The sequence below is a fragment of the Gouania willdenowi genome, chromosome 10 (genome assembly GCF_900634775.1).
Source record: "Gouania willdenowi chromosome 10, fGouWil2.1, whole genome shotgun sequence".
Taxonomy (NCBI): domain Eukaryota; kingdom Metazoa; phylum Chordata; class Actinopteri; order Blenniiformes; family Gobiesocidae; genus Gouania; species Gouania willdenowi.
The window spans coordinates 26,804,182-26,818,118 of record NC_041053.1 but is presented as its reverse complement, the minus strand read 5'-3'; the positions used below and the strand labels follow the sequence as shown (position 1 = coordinate 26,818,118).

Sequence of the window (13,937 nt, the reverse complement as noted above, 5' to 3'; positions counted from 1 at the left end):
TTGTGGAAAGACCTCTCAATATTTCCACAAATCTTGTGATTTAACCTGTTTTTCAACTAAATTCCACTAAATTATACAAAAATTGGTAACAAAATCAAGATTTTTTTGAAGTAAATTAAACTGATATTAAAAACTAGGGCACAACGATGTTAAGATTTGTCTTTTTTCCCCACCGATGATCGACGGACCACTTGAGATCAAACTGGTCCGTATTTGGCCCCGACACCCCCGCTTGATTGTAAACAAAGACATCAGTACATTTGTTTTAAAAGGTTAGTGAGGAAAGCTGTTGTTCTGTGTGTAAAGTGAACTTGAGTTAAGCATAATGTCTAATCAAGCACAGGTTGTCAGTTCATAACAGGAAATAGAGACACACAAACAAATACAGGCACACACACACACACGTTTAGTCCTGTGGAAAACTTAGATCACAGGTAAACCCATTCTACAATTTTTAAACTATTTTAAGAAACCGTTAAACTAGAGAAAACCCCAGACACACAAACACACACTGTGGACTGTGAGGAGGAAGAAAAGCATTCTGAACACTCAGAAGATTGGAGCCTCGGGTCAGGGTTAGGGGGAAAAAATTCAGCGGTTTTTCAAGGTGCAAAGTAAAGTCTTATCATCAAGGTGGCACGGAAAGCAAGACCTCTATCATGGACCAGTCGCAAAATCGAGCAAAGACCCAACAACAGAGGGGATTTAAAGCCCTATTACTGAACTTAGCGGGGGAGCTGGGACTGAGTGAAATGGGGCTTTGGATAGAAGAATAACTAGGATGCTGGAATCCCATTTACACTGTGCCTGTTCTACTACATCACTTTGCTACGAGCTGAAAGCTATAAGTGCTTTGTCAGGAAGGGGAATGAAGGAAACACTGGTTTCAGGGACATTAGAAGAAGTTATTGAGGTTTTTTTTTTGCTACAACAGTTCAACATTTCAACTGTGTTATTGGACTTTCCTCTTAGCTCAGATAGTGAGATTGCATTTCTTTTCCACTTTTTGGTGAACAAATGAAGCACATCAGCCTGCCATGCGGCCATGCGTCATTAGACACAATTGTTTTGTGTAACATACATATGCCATGCTAATAGTGTTCGAAAGTCCCACAAACTAAACATTCTGCAAAAAAAGGTTTTTAGGTTTTTGCAAATTGAATACATTGAATATATTGCAGACTCACACTCAGTTTTAATGGGATGATTAGTATTGTGAACTAAAACAAAAAGCATTTTTTGAAAAAATAAAGTCACACTTTTCTGTGAGAACCAATACTAAAGTGGCACAATTTTATTAAGGGGGCAGGTGTAGGGATTAGTGAATCTATGTTTGTAACTGCAAAAAAATTCAAACTGCATTAACAGCATCTTATTAAATATGTATTAACTTATCATCTCTGCCTTTGTACCCACTTCTTCCTGTGCAGGGTCGCAGGCTATGCTGGGAGAATAACTGCTCAAATCAAATGCCTGAAATGTCAAATAAACTTTGAAAGTAAAATGTTTTTCTCTAACCATATTCTCTATTTGAGCCAGACGGTTAATAAGGCTCAGGTCAATTTGTACTCAAGCTTTTTTCAGGGTTGAGGAAGGGTGAGGAAGGACGAAGGCAAGCAGGCATCAATAATGACATTTTGAAATGGGCTAGAATTAACTCAACAATAAATAAATAAATAAATAAATAACTAAGCAGTCCAAAGAATTACCAAAATAAACACAGCAAGTACCAACTCAGATGCACAAACCAAATATGACAAAACTAGCAACAAAAACCAAACAGAGAATGAAACATATAGTTTCCAAACACTACTTTAAACAGTGAGAAAGGACCATCAGAAAATGAGGTAAACCTGGGTGGAAAACACAGTGGAGACTCTAATCACTTTCACAGCACACACATAGTGACAAGACCGGGAGTGAAGGCATACGCACAAAAAACCTGGGAGCACAGACAGAGAATAACTGAAAAGACTAAACCACAAAAACCAACACAGAAATCACAAAAATCATTATCTCTCTGAGAAGATCAGATCTGCTGTTTATCCTCATTTAAATCTCTTTTAAATACACTTTTTATCAATGTGCTTTTTAATCTATTTTAGGCAGTATCACATTTTACTTGACAGAACATTTCATTTCTCTTCATTGGTCACTGGTTATCTTTATTATGATATGTTCTGTTTTCCTCACATTTCCCGTTTTTAATTTCCCGCCTAATTTCCTCATTCATTGTCGTTGCATTGTCATTACTATGTGTAATGCACTTTGTAAGCTGTAGTTTCTCCTCTTTTTTTTTTTTATCTTTCATTGTCTCCAAGATCTGTAAAGCACTGTGTAACCCTGTTTTTGAAGTGCTATATAAAAAAAAAAATCATTATTATATTATTAACATACAAAATAGTAAAATACATAATGCAACCAAGGACTGTGTAGAAAAATGTACAAAATGTACACAGTATCAAAACAAGAAAAGTGAACCAGAACAACCTTTTTTACAAGGGATCAGTGAGAGCAAAAGTATGTCTGAGTTTAAAAATAGAATTCTTGACTGTACATCAGGGGTGTCAAACTCACTATAGGTCAGGGGCCAAATACGGAGCCGTTTAATCTTACGTGGGCCCCAGATTTTTTGGGTCACAAGTAATTTCAAAAATATTGTGCCCTAGTTTTCACTTCTACCTATACACAAATTACAAAATATGTAAGAAACCAACAATATCCAAGCAAAAATTGATATATATCAGTCCCAAAAGGATCTTTACTTTAAATTTCCTAGATTTTTTTTTTTAGCAATTTCTAATTAAGAAAGGGAAATATTACAACTTGAGTAAATTTAAGGATTTTCTAAGAATTTTGAGTTTTTTCAACTTCTTAACCTTAAAAATGACTGCAATCATGTGATAAAAGCACCGGGAAAACTATGAGCCCCTGCAAATATTGTTGAGTTTCATTCACACAATGATTTATGTTTATGTTTTCTCTGTCATTTTTATTTTCTCTTGCAGGCCAAATTGGATGCTCCAAATGGTCAAATTTGGTCCCCGAGCCATGAATTTGACACACGTGCTGTATATCAACTGTTAACATTGTAAACACACAAAAGCAAATATGTCTGTTTTAGTTTGTTTTTTTTTATGGATGTTGCGAGATGTGTAAAAAAAAAATATATAATTTTCAAGCTAATATAAACGAGAGCAGATCTTGAAAACAATAGGAGAATAAAAGACGAAAGTTTGTGCTGAGTTTTCTATGAATTGGTCAAATAGTGGCTGATGATTAATAAATGAACACCGATTCACGCCGCAGTAGTAGCTCTAATGTGTGTGTGCAAACGTGACGTTTATGTAAAACAGGCTGCCAGTGCAATACCTTGGAGTTAATAAAGGTTAAGGAAAGTGTTAAAGATTTGAGTGAAGTTGTAATGATTGATTTTCAGGAGCAGCACACACTGCTGAGTCAGCGGCTCTCTTCCTCCTGTGATCAGAGAGCAAACAGATGTGCACGAGATGCCCACGCATGCACTCCCATCACAGGTTAAGATGGAAACGGAGGATTTGCTTATCAATGACAAACACAAAACAGAAGCGTCTCACATTTAATTATTTATTAAATAAGTGAAAACAGTCTGATCACCTCCTGAAAGTGATCTGTCTTGTGTTCTCGGCTTGGATGCTCACTCTATGTAATTCAGCTGTTATCTGTAGTATCTCTTACGCCATATATTGAAGGGCCACTCTTTAAATTAAAGAGAAAGACTAGAGGACTCCTCATAAATGCACCTCTGTGTCGCTGAGAGGCTGAGATCACATTAAGAACCATCGTGAACCCATTTCCTGCGCACGCTGCTCACTCTCCTTCATCAGTAAAAGCCTGTACAATATCAGGTGTCATTTAATGGAGGAGAAAGAGAGCGGAATGTCAGAGATCTGTGACATTCTGGATGAGACTTCAGGTCAAGGGGACACATTATAATATCAGGAAAGAACATGGGGCCACACATTTTAAAAAGCAGAAACATTTGTGATGGTCAAAGTCATTGATTGTGGCAGAATGCTCATTTTCTCCTCAGATTTACCATTTTTCTATTTTCACAAAAAAGATGAGCAACTAAAAATATCTCTGCCAAGATTTAATTCAAGGTGAACAAGGACGTCCAGCTATTTATGACACTAAACAAATAGCAGGGCTGATTTGGATACATTTTGCAATAAATAATGGGGATTTATTTGAAATAATTAATATTGAAGAAGAAAAAAGTAGAAATGTATACATTTATTAAGTTTTTCAACACAAGAACATACAACTACACACATAAGATGCACATCAAACTCAACATTTACAATTGTTAAAGCTTAATACATGTGCAAAGCCATGAAAAGTCAACACTCCACACAGTGTAGTTAATGAAGTACTCTAACATGAGTACTTGTAATCTGTTACTTTCACCTCTGCTACTGTCCATACTTACATTACCTCCAAAAGTCAACCTGAGCAGTGACGACTTCATCAGCTTCTTGACTGATAAAATTCTAACAATTAGAAACAAAGCTAATGTCCCCCCTGCAGGAGTTGCTCAATGATTTCTTAAACAAAGAAGCTCCTGAAATAACTCCAACATGTAGCTTTTATTTACACAGTTATAGTAAATGTTTCTAAATCAACAACCTGTCTTTTGGATCAGATCCCAACTCCACTACTCATGTCAGAGTTAATCATGGAGTTCCACAAGGTTCAGTTTTGGGACCAATACTCTTTACATTATACATTTTTACATTAGGTAATATTATCAGAGAACATAATATAAATTTCCATTGCTATGTGGATGATACACAGCTCTATTTGTCAATGAAATCTGATTAAACTCATCAGTTATTAAAACTCCAGGCTTGTCCTAAAGATACTACATCCTGGATGAGCTGTAACATTCTCCTTCTTAACCAGGATAAAACCAAAGTGATTTTATTTGGTCCAAAACTTATCAGAGCAAATAGTGTCTCTGGATGGTATTACTCTATCACCCAGCACCACAGTAAAAAACGTAGGCGTTATCTTTGATATCGACTCTTTTAACTCTTATATTAAACAAATCTCAAGAACAGCCTTCTTCCACTTCCGTAATATCTCTAAAAGCAGGATTATCTTGATGATGCTGAAAAACTAATCCATGCATTTGTTACATATAAACTAGATTATTGTAAATCTTTACTGTCAGGATGTCCCAGTAACTCACAAAAAAGTCTCCAGTTAATTCAGAATACAGGAGCCAGAATACTAACAGGTATTAACAGGACAGAGAATATTTCTCAAGTGTTGGCTTCTCTTCACTGGCTTCCTATAAAATCTACAACACAGTTTAAAATCATCCTGTTAGCATACAAATCTCTACATGATCAAGTTCCTGTGTATCTTAAAGAGATGTTAGTGTCCTGTTTATTGATCTACTAGAAGTTCCAAACATGTCTAGAAGTAGAACAGGAGGCAGAACGTTCTGCTACCAGGCTCCTCGCCTTTGGAACCAGCTCCCAGTCTTAGTACGGGAGACTGCTACTCTCTCCACCTTTAAGGCTAAACTCAAAACCTACTTATTCGCGAAAGCATATAACCACTAGAGCGGATGAGGTCTGTAATGGCCGCATCCTCAGCCACCTTCAAAAAATAAATATTTTATGACTAAACACCAACAAGGAAATTACCAATGTAGGGGAAAAGATTATTCACCTTTCAAACAAGATTAAAAAAAAGAATTATATTATGCCGTATAATAGCGTTAACCTAACCACTAGCATCAAAGCCCTAAACCATGCAGATAGACCTGCTAATGCTGTATCATGTTTTCCTGCAGTCTGTGCCTTCTCCTCGCCTTTCTCTCTCTTTTCTGTTTCAGGTGTCTTAAAGCTAAAGATGGCAGTTACTGATCTGTGGTTCACGGCTCGACTCGTCTGAGACAGTCTGATGTTCTATCTCTCTATCCTGCTCTGTTCTCCTCCTTTTGTCCACTAACCCCAACCAGTCAAAGCAGATGGCTGCCACCTCTGAACCTGGTTCTGCTGTAGATTTCTTTCTGTTAAAAGGGAGTCAATTCTTCTCAATTTTATATTTTGATAGCACTTTGAGATGACTTTGTTGTAATTTGCACTGTATAAACAAAGTTGAATTTAACTGAATAAAATTGACAAGTCTTAGGTTTTTCTTGTAACTGAAAAATGATTAGATAATTTCAAACATTAGCTGTTTTTCATGCTCCTCTCTCACTGCAATGTACAGAATATGTCAGTGTGACACCTCACATCACGCTGTAAATTAATCACTGTCACCGATTACACAGTGATCACAGATACTATTTCTTACAATGAGCTCATTATTCCCTGAAGCTTTAAGTGACTGCAGCTCGGATGTAAAACAGGCTTTCACATAATCCATGAGTGGCCAATAAGACAAACACGTTTGATGTTCATCAATCTTGTTACATAAGCCAACTCTGCGGTTCATAACAGTCCAGATATAACTGACCACTGACTGTGTTTGACACGCTGTGAAGGCAGACACGCTCCATGCTGCCTCATCAATCAGCGGCCTGTGCACCCATTATCCCCACGAGAGCAAAACATCAATAAATTACCCAGCCAATGAGACTAATCCATTTGGCTGATGGAGGTTCACCTCTGCCTGCCACAGAGATGGATAATTCAAACGCTGCCACCTGGTCCTGCAGATGAAGCCGTACCTATTCTGGACACAGACAGAGTGACAGAGCACTGTCCTCTTTGTTTAGACACGTGTTGACACACGTGTGTGGTTGAGGTTTTTTCAAGGCAGTGGTTCTCAACCTTTTCATCCGGCCCCCCCCAAAATCCCAAAATAAAGGTTCCAGAGACCGGGGACCCCCACTCTGTACCTGAAGGTGGTTGAACACAGACATGAACATTGAAGAACAGCCATGTAGAGACAGGGCCATCTATAAGAGGGAATAAAGGGGAGAGCTTTTTGGGGCCCATCCATAATAATGGTCCATTGTTCTATGAATCTGTGATAACCACATGTATTTAATATTTATTGATCTGAATAATATCCACTGTTATCCAGGAAGTAAAGTATTATTTGGGCCATAGAAAATAGTCATCTTAAAGATGTAGGTTCTTGTTTTAATCAGAAATTAAATCAGTTAAAAGTGACCAAAAATATTGGATAAGGTGGTGAAATTAGGATTTTAATAACCACAGAAATTGGTTAAAAGTTGCAAATTAGAGTGGCCAAAATGGGCAGAAAAAGTGGTAAAAAAGGGTTAAAAGTGTCACTTTTGGAACAATTAGCCTAAACTGGCAAAAAAAACAGGCATGATAAATCATGAATGTGGTTAAATTGGCAAAAAAAAAAAAAAAAAAAGCATGAAATATGGTGAAAAGAGGTTAAAAGTGACAATGGTTCAACATATGAGACATTAGGTTGGAAAAGTAATAAGAAATGATTTATAATTGCTGAAAATGTCTTAAAAGTGGAAAGAAATGTGCAGAAAATGCATTTAAATTTGATAGAGAAGTGGCAGAAATGGTAGTAATGTACTAAAAATGCATTAAAAGGAGCAAAAATGTGGGAAGAAAAAGTGATGAAAATAGGTTAAGATACGGCAAGTTTGGTGTAGTTGTAGAAAATGGGTAAAAATAAGCAATAATGAGCTTAAATTGTTCAGAAAATATTCTTAGTTTCTAAAAGGCATCTGGCAACCCCCACCCGGTGTCTCGCGACCCCAAATGGTATCTCGATCCCAAGGTTGAGAACCTCTGATTAAAGGACTGTAGACATTGATTTACCAAACCACTCCACACAAACCAGCACCTGTTCATTCACAGTAAACAACAAGCAGTTTCTATCCAAAACTACTCAGGCAAAGCAACCTGCCGTCCAGGTAACTTGAGATCCAACCAGTGATCTTCAAGGTGGCGGCAGTCAGACATGGGCAGGGCGAGGATGGGGGTGGGAGTGGGTTGATTCCAGGAAACAAAGGAGACAGGATGCTGGTAAAGCCCAGATAAGATCAACAGCAGGGCTAGTGAGGGCCATCGGACAAAGAGGGAGAAATAAAACATGTCTCAGGTTACACCATCTGCAGGAGAGCACCTGATCACTCACACAAACACACACACATACACTGGACTGACACTTCGGATGACGGAGGACGCATGTCAAACTGTTGAGAGTGCAAACTTAGTGTTCAATATGTGGCTGGAGCCAGTGTAATCTGATTTACATGGCAAATCCCTCCCTTTTAACTCAAAGGTGTGGTTTGAGTACAATTCAAAGGTAACATGCTGTGTCCCGTAGTGTGTGTGTCCCTGATGTAGAAAAGCAATAAGGCACTGATTGAAGATACACCAACATCATATATGACAACTATTCAGCTGTTCCCTTTTAGCTCTAAACAATGTATTTGAAGCATTGAGATTTATATGAATATCATTCCAGTGTTTATAATATACAGCCAAATTGCACATTTCCCAGTTTAATTATATTCAAACAGTCTTTTCAGTTCTGTATTATTTCCACTGGCCTGGCAGTAGTAAACAAATAAACAGGTAAATAGTCCACAAAGTAATACAGGTTTGTGGCCCCATTGTTGGAATCTCGAGCAAACATTTAGTGTCAAGTGTTCAGTAGTTAAAGATGTGTTTTCACAGTAATTAATGAATATTTTTAAACTACTGTATCTGTGGAAAGTTGCACGTGTGGTTTTCTGGCCAGAGACAGAAGAGAGAGATGAAAGATCCCCCATTCACCCCATAAACACTTATTATTACCCTCACAGGGACTATGAGAAGGATTTATTAAGGTAGGTATTCCAACCCACCTAAACATAGATGACTAGTATGTAGCAGATACACAGCCCTTGGTGGAAATGACCTCTTTCATCAGTTTGTCCAAGTGGACATGAAATAGATCTCTGAAGTACTTTCACTGTTTAGTTGCATGAACGGGTTTTATTTTATTTTTTTAATGGGATGTATTTTTCAAATTCAGTGCAGTTTACTTGATTTCCAATAACCGAAGGGTTGTGGGTTCGAATCCCGCTCTAGTCAAGTTGTTATGGTTGTGTCCTTGAGCAAGGCACTTTACCCACATTACCTCGTATGAATGGGTATGCCCCAGGGCTGCTGTGGCTACAATGTAGCTTAGCACCACTGGTAAGACTGGTGTGAATGAATAATGGTTACTGAACGTGCTTTGAGACTCCTCGAAAAAAGCGCTATATAAAGTCATTATTATTATATTTCGGTAAAAACAATTATTTAGGTTCTCACAAGTCCTCACAATCCCTTAATTGTAAAGACATTGTTTATTGTGACCTGATGTGTGTCGTTTTTTATATGATTGTAAAGTTATTATTATTTTAAAATGTAAAAAAATGGCTAAGCAACAAACAAAAAACCAGATAAGATGAAGTCTTTTCACACAGTTCACCCTGTGGATGGGCTTACTCTCCACAGGAGTTAGAGTTTGAATCTTAATCCATTATTTTAGGTTAGGACAGTATGCCGCATTTAATTTCACATCCATAATCTGAGGAAACACAATCATTGCAGAAACATTTGGGCCATGGAGCTGCTTTGAACAGTCAAACAAACACTTCAAACTTTAAGCAACTCAGCATCACCTGATATATTATATTGAAAAACCCAGACTGGGCTTCATTTCCTGGTATTGATAACATCTGGCAGCATGTTTTATTTGAGATTGACTGTCTGAAACGATCTCATGTGTCTGAGCTGCAGAGCCTTAGGCTGGTGCTTCAGCCTGTCAGAGCCTTTTTACAAAAGCAGCTGCTGTTCGATTTTTTAGACACGCATCTATGAGTGCACGACAGTTCATATTCTTATTGGATTAGACCACCTACTCCTGTCCTGGAAATCCATCCGAACCCCCATTAACGTTTGTAAAGATTACAATTACAAGCTCCTTTATGTGTGTCGGTAGAACAATGTAGCGTAAAAATCTGTGTCATCGTACACGTTTATTTTTCAAAGCAAAAGTTACAATTGGTTAAATAACACTTTACTTGAAGTTTTAAACATAAGACTGACCTTACGCTGTCATTATTATGACATGACACCTCATGAATGCTTTCATTAAGTGTTGTTTGTTACCTTAACCCTTCGTTACCCTAACCCCTAACCCTAACCTTAAAGAGCAACTAAACCCCAAACCCATTTTTGTCTGCTGAATACATATGTATTTGAGTATTAAGTAGTGCTGTTTAGTAATCCTAGTCCCGCTCTTCACATTTTAGTAAAAGTATTTCAATTGGCCTCTAAGGGTTGAACGCCAGCCATTACAATTGAATTTTGCAATTGGCTGAAACGTATTCTTTGGATTCCCCTGCGTCAGCAACTTTCACTGTTGGCCAGGCCCCTCCTTTAAAAGCTGAGAGGAGGGAGGAGGGTTTCCTCCAATCACAGCCCTCAGAGAGCATTGATAGACAGCGTAAATGAGGAAGTCCACCATGTTCCGTGTGAAGCATCCCGCTGTAGCGGTGACGTTTTTGACTCCGTGCTTCTACAGTATAAACAGCAGATTCTGTGCTAATCAATGGGTTCATCAAGCTATCTGTGTATTTACAAACATATCTATGTTATGTGTGTATTCCCGTCTGTCTCTGCGTGTGCACGGACAAGTGTGTACGTCTTATCACTATGTGCGCGAGGTGGTGGAAGAGCAGGGATGTAGGGCTGTGTGTGAGCTTGTAGTGATACATCTCAGCCTATGAACTCGCTGTTGTGTGTATTACCATCTGTTTCTGCGCTCTGGGCTGCCTGAGTGGGCGTGTCTTACTGTTACAACAATAATGCCGATAATCAAGGCATTTTTTGAATTTCCCTCGTCGTGGCAGGTCAGCAGAAAGCAGGGGTTTAGTTACTCTTTAACCTCCCACCCTAATGCTACCTTAACTTATCTAACCCTAACCCCTAAAACATTTCTCCACCTAACCCAAAAATGCCAACATAGCTCCAAAGGTGTCATAATTTAGCAAATGACACCTAATGACAACCTTCATGACACCTTATTCATGCTAATGACAGAAAAGGACAGCGTAATGTCAGCCTTACGTATAAAACTTCAAGTAAAGTGCCAAAATGTACCCCAAATACTTACGCAATATTTGAATGTATTGCTCAACTAAAACTGATGTATTATTATCTTTTTTTTATCTCTTTGTACATTCCACATAATAAAACACATCGATTTAGTTTCAGTGAGCAGAAAGTACATTTGAAACTATGACTAAACGCTGCAGTTTCTCTGTGATACAGAATATGTCGGCAGCTTGGATGTTTCCCAGATCTACTTCAGTGATTCCATTGATCTCTCTCATCATTGGGGTCAAAGTTGAGAGTGTCTCAATCTCAGACAGGCCAACAGGCGCTGTTACAGAAGAGAGCATGTAGAGCAGAGTAGAGGAGGCAGTGAGGTGGGGAAGGAAACAAGGGCAAAAGTGACGGCAAAAACACAGCAGAGAGCAGGAGGGCGGGAAGGGGGGGGTTGGTTGAAGACGAACAGCGCCAAAACATGAGGAGAAGACACATTCGGGGCGGACGGCTTTGAAGCAGCATTCAAAGGCAGCTGAAGTCGAGCAGCGCCAGAACTGTGAGACACATGGCACAACTCTCACTAAAATGAAACGCTCGCCACGCTGACGGTCCGCTGAGGGAACGTTGTAGTCCGAGGAACTCTACCTCTTGGAAAACTGATACTGGAGTGAAAGGCTATTCCAATAATGGATTCATTTTGAGTGCACAGATGGAGACACAGAGACAGAATACACACACATACACGAGCATCTCTCATTGCTCTCAAGGGCTGTGGATGTGAGTAAAAAGCCTGCAGCACATGCAAAGTGGGGATGATGAGAGAGATCATGGCTAACACAGTTGGAGTACCGCACTCCAAATTAAGCGTCCAAGCTCTATCAATCCAGTTTGCATCGTTTCTAAGTAGATCTTGTGGTTTAAGATGAACACCGTCCACTCATTCAACCTCAGTCTTCTTTTAATGCTCATCACAAATCTCACCCAGGCATGGGCTTAAATCCCGTTAGCTCGCTTTAAAGAAGGAAACAGACGTTTAAGAAGAAAGTGAAAGATTAGCATTTTTTTTTTTTTACATTTTAAGTCACAAGTAAAAGCTGTTTTCGTTTGCATTATAGGAACATTAAAAAGTCAATGGACTGAGACCGTTGGAGTGAATTTGTAGAGGAAAAGCTGCTGCTGTTGTTTCTAGAGCGCTTGAGACAGATGGATGCTCAGTGTGAGACAGAGGAGGACACACAGAGTGAGAGCATCGAAGGGAAAAAGACGGAGTGACACTGTGGCGGAGGGATGGTGGGACAGCTGCTGCCTGTGTCACGGCGTTCACACAAATAACTTTTAGTAGAAAATTAAAAGAAGCACATTAAAGCCAATCTTCTGTTGCTTCAGTGAGAGCCGGCGTGATGCTTCAGTGAGACAGACTGTATTGCTGCTGTGGGACGTTCACTGATACACACCCTCACCTCCACGTGGTGCAAAGTGAAGAAGTGCAAGAGCAAGTTTTAATTACTACAAGCTACATTTAATAAAAGAATAGAGCAGCTGGTGCCCTTAATAATTAATATGACTGACGTGTAATTGCTTCCATGGCACATTGTGTGCAGGATAGGAACTAGATGGTCACATATTGCTTTTGTCAGGGATTCAAAATGACTTGGATCAGACTCTGTGTGCGTACGTGCGTGCATGTGCGTGTGTTTTGGTGTGTAATTGACTGCCTAAAGCAGTGTTTTTCAACCACTGTGCCGCGGCACACTAGTGTGCCGCGAGAGATCGTCAGGTGTGCCGTGGGAAATTATCCAATTTCACCTAATTGGTCTAAAAAAAAAATTTGAAAACATATTAATTATTATCTGCAAATAATATACCATTGTCGAGTGTCCGTGCTGCAGTAGTGACTAAAGGTGCGTGCACACCGAACGCGACGGAAGCGATGCCGTTGCCTTAAATCGTCCCTGATCGGTAGTTTGCACATAGTGGTGCTTTTTTGTCAGTCCATCATTTCATCGCTCCAGCGACGCGATCACTAGGGAGCTGTGTGTGTGTGTGTGTGTGTGTGTGTGTGTGTGTGTGTGTGTGTGTGTGTGTGTGTGTGTGTGTGTGTGTGTGTGTGTGTGTGTGTGTGTGTGTGTGTGTGTGTGTGTGTGTGTGTGTGTGTGTGTGTGGCGCCCCGGTAACAGGGTAGAGAGAGAGAGAGTGTTGATGACGTCTTTTTTTTTTCCTTCTTGCTCCGCTTCTACGGTTAAATGATCAACTTAACGGAGATATTAAAGGATGACTTCACTCAGAATGTGTTTGATCAGTAGTTACTGTGGTTTTAAAGAAATTTACCGCTTTAATTTTGAACCTGATACTTTGAGGAAGTAGAACAGCCTCCGCTGCAGCCGTCAGCACTGAAGCGGGAGCGGGAGGGAGGGGCTGCTGCCTCCGCTCTACAGACAGTGGAGGACGGGCGATATCGCTTCACGTCGCTTAAAAAGTTAAATTTTTTCAACTTTGATCATGCAAGTCGCGTCGCTGAGGGGGGGATAAATTGACGTTGCGTCATTTACATTGATTTTTAATGTAATCGCATCGCTTCAGTCACTTCAGTCGCGTTCGGTGTGAACCCACCTTGAGAACGTAATCATGTAAAACTCTTCCATAACACTAGATGGCAGCAGGTAGCGAATTGCATTGTCCGTTGAGACAAGAGAATTAGTGAGGCATGAAAGTGACAGCTGGCGGTAAAAGCATTGTGGGTAAGCGAAACTACGGTGACAGTGATGGAGAAGTTTTTGAAGAGGAAAAATACCAATTCCGAACTGGGCCCTGGACAAAATTCGGACCCAGAAGAAGGCCCTAGTATGAGTGGAGGAA

The 13,937-nt window shown here is 39.5% G+C and overlaps 1 protein-coding gene across 2 annotated transcripts in view; it reads right to left on the bottom strand.

Annotated features, from left to right (window-relative positions):
- Positions 1-13,937, bottom strand: part of gpc3 (glypican 3) — a 142,487-nt gene that overhangs the window by 68,894 nt on the left and 59,656 nt on the right. The window lies entirely within an intron of this gene.